Below are 7584 nucleotides of genomic sequence, written 5' to 3'. Positions count from 1 at the left end.
TGTCGGTCATATTGAACACTACACTTGACCGCAACCTAATTTTCGTACAACAATCATAGATAGGACATTGCCATAACACGGACTGTTGATGATACATAAACCACTGCGAACCAGTATACACATGATGATATAGGCTTTGCACAGCGATAAATAGGAATACCTTTTTACGCACAACATGTTTTATGTACATTAGGTAACCATAACAGATCATTTAATTTAAAAGGGGCTTTACATCTCTAGTCTACCAGTTTCCACTCCCATAAACTCCATTCTCTTACTAACCTTTTTCTTGACTCTCACAGACAGAATCAGAAATAATGTTGTAGAACAGTATCAGAAATCAGGATGTAGACAATATACAGTGGGGGAAAAAAGTATTTAGTCAGCCACCAATTGTGCAAGTTCTCCCACTTAAAAAGATGAGAGAGGCCTGTAATTTTCATCATAGGTACACGTCAACTATGACAGACAAAATGAGAAAAACAAATACAGAAAATCACATTGTAGGATTTGTAATGAATTTATTTGCAAATTATGGTGGAAAATAAGTATTTGGTCAATAACAAAAGTTTCTCAATACTTTGTTATATACCCTTTGTTGGCAATGACACAGGTCAAACGTTTTCTGTAAGTCTTCACAAGGTTTTCACACACTGTTGCTGGTATTTTGGCCCATTCCTCCATGCAGATCTCCTCTAGAGCAGTGATGTTTTGGGGCTGTCGCTGGGCAACACGGGCTTTCAACTCCCTCCAAAGATTTTCTATGGGGTTGAGATCTGGAGACTGGCTAGGCCACTCCAGGACCTTGAAATGCTTCTTACGAAGCCACTCCTTCGTTGCCCGGGCGGTGTGTTTGGGATCATTGTCATGCTGAAAGACCCAGCCACGTTTCATCTTCAATGCCCTTGCTGATGGAAGGAGGTTTTCACTCAAAATCTCACGATACATGGCCCCATTCATTCTTTCCTTTACACGGATCAGTCATCCTGGTCCCTTTGCAGAAAAACAGCCCCAAAGCATGATGTTTCCACCCCCATGCTTCACAGTAGGTATGGTGTTCTTTGGATGCAACTCAGCATTCTTTGTCCTCCAAACACGACGAGTTGAGTTTTTACCAAAAAGTTCTATTTTGGTTTCATCTGACCATATGACATTCTCCCAATCCTCTTCTGGATCATCCAAATGCACTCTAGCAAACTTCAGACGGGCCTGGACATGTACTGGCTTAAGCAGGGGGACACGTCTGGCACTGCAGGATGAGAGTCCCTGGCGGCGTAGTGTGTTACTGATGGTAGGCTTTGTTACTTTGGTCCCAGCTCTCTGCAGGACATTCACTAGGTCCCCCCGTGTGGTTCTGGGATTTTTGCTCACCGTTCTTGTGATCATTTTGACCCCACGGTGTGAGATCTTGCGTGCTCCACGACCTCCCATATCGAGGGAGATTATCAGTGGTCTTGTATGTCTTCCATTTCCTAATAATTGCTCCCACAGTTGATTTCTTCAAACCAAGCTGCTTACCTATTGCATATTCAGTCTTCCCAGCCTGGTGCAGGTCTACAATTTTGTTTCTGGTGTCCTTTGACAGCTCTTTGGTCTTGGCCATAGTGGAGTTTGGAGTGTGACTGTTTGAGGTTGTGGACAGGTGTCTTTTATACTGATAACAAGTTCAAACAGGTGCCATTAATACAGGTAACGAGTGGAGGACAGAGAAGCCTCTTAAAGAAGAAGTTACAGATCTGTGAGAGCCAGAAATCTTGCTTGTTTGTAGGTGACCAAATACTTATTTTCCACCATAATTTGCAAATAAATTCATTACAAATCCTACAATGTGATTTTCTGGAATTTTTTTCCTCAATTTGTCTGTCATAGTTGACGTGTACCTATGATGAAAATTACAGGCCTCTCTCATCTTTTTAAGTGGGAGAACTTGCACAATTGGTGGCTGACTAAATACTTTTTTCCCCCACTGTATTTTTTCTTAATTTCTGTTACCTGCCAGGACTCCCAGTGAGCCCTATAATAAACAGCTGTGTCTGAATGGAGCAATGACAGATTTGAGTTTGCTGTGAGCCCCTACACTACTTATTTAAATTATGAGAAACCAGAATCAAGTTAACAAACAGATCACCGACCATTTCGAATACCACCGTACCTTCTCCGCTATGCAATCCGGTTTCCGAGCTGGTCATGGGTGCACTTCAGCCACGCTCAAGGTCCTAAACGATATTATAACCGCGATTGATAATAGACAGTACTGTGCAGCCGTCTTCATCGACCTGGCCAAGGCTTTCGACTCTGTCAACCACTGCATTCTTATTGGCAGACTAAATAGCCTTGGTTTCTCAAATGACTGCCTCGCCTGGTTCACCAACTACTTCTCAGATAGAGTTCAGTGTGTCAAATCGGAGGGCCTGTTGTCTGGACCTATGGCAGTCTCTATGGGGGTGCCACAGGGTTCAATTCTTGGGCCGACACTTTTCTCCGTGTATATCAATGATGTCGCTCTTGCTGCTGGTGACTCTCAGATCCACCTCTACGCAGACGACACCATTTTGTATACATCTGGCCCTTCATTGGACACTGTGTTAACAAACCTCCAAACGAGCTTCAATGCCATACAACACTCCTTCAGTAGCCTCCAACTGCTCTTAAACACTAGTAAAACTAAATGCATGCTTTTCAATCGAACGCTGCTGGCACCCGCCCACCCGACTAGAATCACCACTCTCGACGGGTCTGACCTAGAGTATGTGGACAATTACAAATACCTAGGTATATAAACTCTCCTCCCAGACTCACATAAAGAATCTCCAATCCAAAGTTAAATCTAGAATCGGCTTCCTATTTCGCAACAAAGCCTCCTTCACTCATGCTGCCAAACATGCCCTCGTAAAACTGACTATCCTACCGATCCTTGACTTCGGCGATGTCATTTACAAAATAGCCTCCAACACTCTACTCAGCAAATTGGATGTAGTCTATCACAGTGCCATCCGTTTTGTCTCCAAAGCCCCATACACTACCCACCACTGTGACCTGTACGCTCTTGTTGGCTGGTCCTCACTACATGTTCGTCGTCAAACCCACTGGCTCCAGGCCATCTATAAATCACTGCTAGTGCTAGGCAAATCCCTGCCTTATCTTAGCTCATTGGTCAACATAGCAGTACCCACCCGTAGTCTGCGCTCCAGCAGGTATATCTCACTGGTCATTCCCAAAGCCAACACCTCCTTTGGCCGCCATTCCTTCCAGTTCTCTGCTGCCAATGACTGGAATGAATTGCAAAAATCTCTGAAGCTGGAGACTCTTATCGCCCTCACTAACTTTAAGCATCAGTTGTCAGAGCACCTTACCGATCACTGCACCTGTACACAGCCCATCTGAAATTAGCCCACCCAACTACCTCATCCCTATATTGTTATTTATTTTGCTCTTTTGCACCCCAGTATCTCTATTTGCCCATAATCTCTTGCACATCTAGCATTCCAGTGTTAATGCTATTGTAATTATTTTGCACTATAGCCTATTTATTGCCTTACCTCCATAACTTGCTACATTTGCACACACTGTATACATATTTTCTGTTGTATTTTTGACTTTGTTTTTTTTACCCCATATGTAACTCTGTGTTGTTTTTATTGCACTGCTTTGCTTTATCTTGGCCAGGTCGCAGTTGTAAATGAGAACCTGTTCTCAACTGGCTTACCTGGTTAAATAAAGGTGAAATAAATATAAAAAAAAAAAAAATCATCACCTCATATCTTGGGCATGGTTAAAATTCAGTAATTATCCTTGCTTGAAAGATTTGCAAAGCTTGCCCCAAGGATAGGGAGAATGTATCTTTCTGTACAGAACTGTGAAAGAATGTGGTAGATATAAACTAGTGAACCTAATTGTAAATCATTGAACAATACTTTGTATTGATATTCATCTGATTGACAATTCTTCAAATAATAAATCAACATTTTACAGTGGGCAGAAAGCTTTAATATATTCATATAAAAAGAATATGTGCTGCAAATGACTTAACCAGAAGGGACACACTGCCCATTCCTTATCACACATTGTTTCATACACATAACAGATTTGAATAAATAATACAAATGAGCTGACAAAACATCAATATAAACCAATGAAGAGAATAATAAGTGCTTCACAATTAACATAAGATGAAATGTTGGTCTCAAAATAATTACTACTGCAGTCACATTCTTGGATGATGTATAGTTAACCCTGAGTATAAAAAATAAAACATTGCATTTTTTTTGGGACCTTTCTCACTCCTATTGGAACATAGCCGTGAAAGGACTCAATGGATTAGTCGTATCATGGCTAATTGTAACAGTGTCTATGTTTCACCCCAATGTGTTGGCCATTGAGGATATGTGCAAAATAGTTCAATTGTATTTTATGAATATAATAATAATAATATGCCATTTAGCAGACGCGTTTATCCAAAGCGACTTACAGTCATGTGTGCATACATTTTTACGTATGGGTGGTCCCGGGGATCGAACCCACTACCCTGGCGTTACAAGAGCCATGCTCTACCAATTGAGCTACAGAGGACCAAAATATACATTTTTGGCATTGATTTGCATGTTTCAGATGGCCACGACACCATAAATTCCCTCTTACTGCATTATATGCCACGTTAAACAGCTTCAGAATGCTATAACTCATTCGCTTTGAATTTCTGTACATTTGCTGAAGCAAAGTTGCTGATTCACAGCATTTTCATCAACGTTCCACACAAAGTTTCAAGAAGTACAATTGTGACCTTTAAACAGTTCAATAGTATGAAATTCATCCCAAAAAATTCAAATGGCTCAACATTTAACTTGACCTTAATGTACATGCATACAAAATCTTTACATTCAAGTTTTATTTACACATGCCACTCAATTGGATTCAACAGCATATCATCTAAAAATTGCATTTAATTATATAGAGTATTTCATGTCTTGATAAACCTTGTGACAAAATAAAAAATTATTCAAGAGCATACAGACTATTAAATTGGCAGATCCAGAGGTCAGAAATGTATGACTATCACATTATAAAGATGACTTGAAACATATAACCTAAGTCTATAAATATTGTACAGTATACAAAAACAGAGTTGTAGGAATAGATCATGAAACAAAGAGGCTGAAGGACTATCTTCATTTTTGCTCAAACAAAAATGATAATCCATTCTGTAACATAGTAAGAATGATATTCACCATACCAAAGACCTAGTACCTGAAAAATCCAAAACATAAGGTGACAACTTGGGTTGGGTTGTGTCACTATGACAATGTCATGAGCAGGTTCAAAACATGAAAACAAAAATTAAATAAGCACAGGTGACAAAAATGTCAAAAATTACACTCAGGTTTAATCTATGTGCAATAGCCTGAAGGATTGTGGGGTCTCAGCAGTTGTGTGGCAGTTATGTGATCCTATGTACAGAACAAGCAAATGTATACAGCAGCACTGTGGAGGCTTGCACACTAGGGGGCAGCAAAATGTTTTATTTTCATCAAACTACCGGTCAGCAGGGACGTACGTTGATGGGGGCCACAAAAAAATCTTCATTTATCATGAGGGGCCGCGATGGCTCGCGGATCTGCGTACCCAAACATGCAGTCAACTGATTTGTTCAACCAATCAATTTGTGCAGTTAAACTACATAACTCTCTTATGTAAATGCATTATAAAGTGGTGAGGAAGAGGTGTCTACCGTGTCCGGAAGCGACTTCACCATTCATTTTATGGATTCAGGTTCACTCAAATATCGTTTTAAGCTTTGTTTTACTATTGACAGTTACAGCTGATTTCGGGATTGTATATCGATTCGCTCTCCTTAAATATTTGTCATCTGATGTACTCGTTTCAGTGTCTGAATTGTTTAATCTAACTTTTCCCGTCGCCTGCTCCTGATATTAAGGCATAAAAACTACAATATCTGTGTCTGAATTAGCCTAGTGACCATGTGCGCCCAGCTATGTCCTGTGCCGAGCTTGTTTTCCACGGTTTTCCCTTTTTGGTACTATTTTCTTACTTTTTAACTCTGCATTGTTGGGAAAGGGCTCATAAGTAAGCATTTCACAGTGAAGTCTACACCTGTTGTAGTCGGCGCATGCGACAAATAACATTTGATTTGACTAAACTAGCTGGCTAACTGCACTATGCTAGACCCTCAACTTAAACTCCTTTGCTAGTTATACAATCATGTAACTAAGAAATTCGCTGGAAATAAACTTAAATTATTTGTTTTGTTGAATAGTCATGACTGGTTCGAGCTATCTGTCGTTTCGTAAGAAAACGGTAGCGAGGGACATCATTACTACTTAACACGAATCCAAGTTCAGTTTTGAGATCCATTGGCGTAGGGTTAGCTGGACATTTCTGACTGGTCCTGGAACTGCGACAACGGGCAGCCTCTCCCCGCTTGGCTCGATGGGATATGTAGTGATTTTGCCAACACAGCCAGATATGTACACACTCTTGTACCCTTAACCGTTTTTAAACTGACTATCGCATTTGTTGATTAAATCGGACTTTATTCGTATGATGAATAATCCTGGAATGTCACGAGTTAATTGACACTTCCGGACAGTATGGGTCCACAGAGCTCCTCCTTACCACTCTATACCAGTAGCCAGGGCCGGCCCTAGCCTTTTGGGGGCCCTAAGCGAGATTTGACGGTGGAGAGAAAAGTGTACGTTTTAAAGTACATTTCCTGCAATTCTAACCATTTTGCTATGGGGTGGAAATAAATGTTTACAGTTTTAAAGCTAATTTCCTGCAATTTTACTAATTTTGCCATGACTTATGATCATGTTAATATGATATCTGAGTGAGAGTGTTTAACAAAATCAATAGGGGCCCCCTGGAGGTCAGGGCCCCTGGTCACGTGCCTGATTGGTATTCGGCCATGATTACTACAAGTTTAGATAGCTGGCAAGACTTAACAATCTAAAAATGGTTAGCTGACATGGCTAATTGAGTGACTGTCAGTGACTGACATAACAACAGAAAACCTGGTGATACACAACCAAATTTAGAAATTGCACCTTGTGTATTCTACTATTCTAACGCTCAACAGTAAGTTGAGACCCCGAATGAGTTCCTAAAATTGATCTGCGGGCCTACAAAAGGGGGGCCGCCAATTGCCCAACCCTATCTTACAGCTACAGGAAATGGACAATGGCCAATTCACAAGACATTATGACACCTAACTCCCTTAAACAGACAAAAAAATAATACATTCCAAAGGCAACTTACAATATGCAAATACAATACCTGCATTCGAATTGCAGATTTGCACAACGCTGTGCGATCCCCTAAGCATGGAGACAACTGCATGTACACAAATAGCTGTAACCAACCAGCTGATTCCTCTGTGCTGGACTTTATGGACTGATGTTCATAATTTGACAAAAGAGATGGCGTGGAAAGACAATTCTACAGTTCACAGGCATAATGCTTTGAAGCATATGCAAACACGTGAGCATACACACACATTCCGAACTATGGGGACCGAGCCTTCTGCTCCCTTGCCCCTCGCCTATGGAATGCTCTCCCTGACGACCTGAG

This window comes from Coregonus clupeaformis, chromosome 13 (genome assembly GCF_020615455.1).
Source record: "Coregonus clupeaformis isolate EN_2021a chromosome 13, ASM2061545v1, whole genome shotgun sequence".
Taxonomy (NCBI): domain Eukaryota; kingdom Metazoa; phylum Chordata; class Actinopteri; order Salmoniformes; family Salmonidae; genus Coregonus; species Coregonus clupeaformis.
This window is presented reverse-complemented; position numbering follows the sequence as displayed.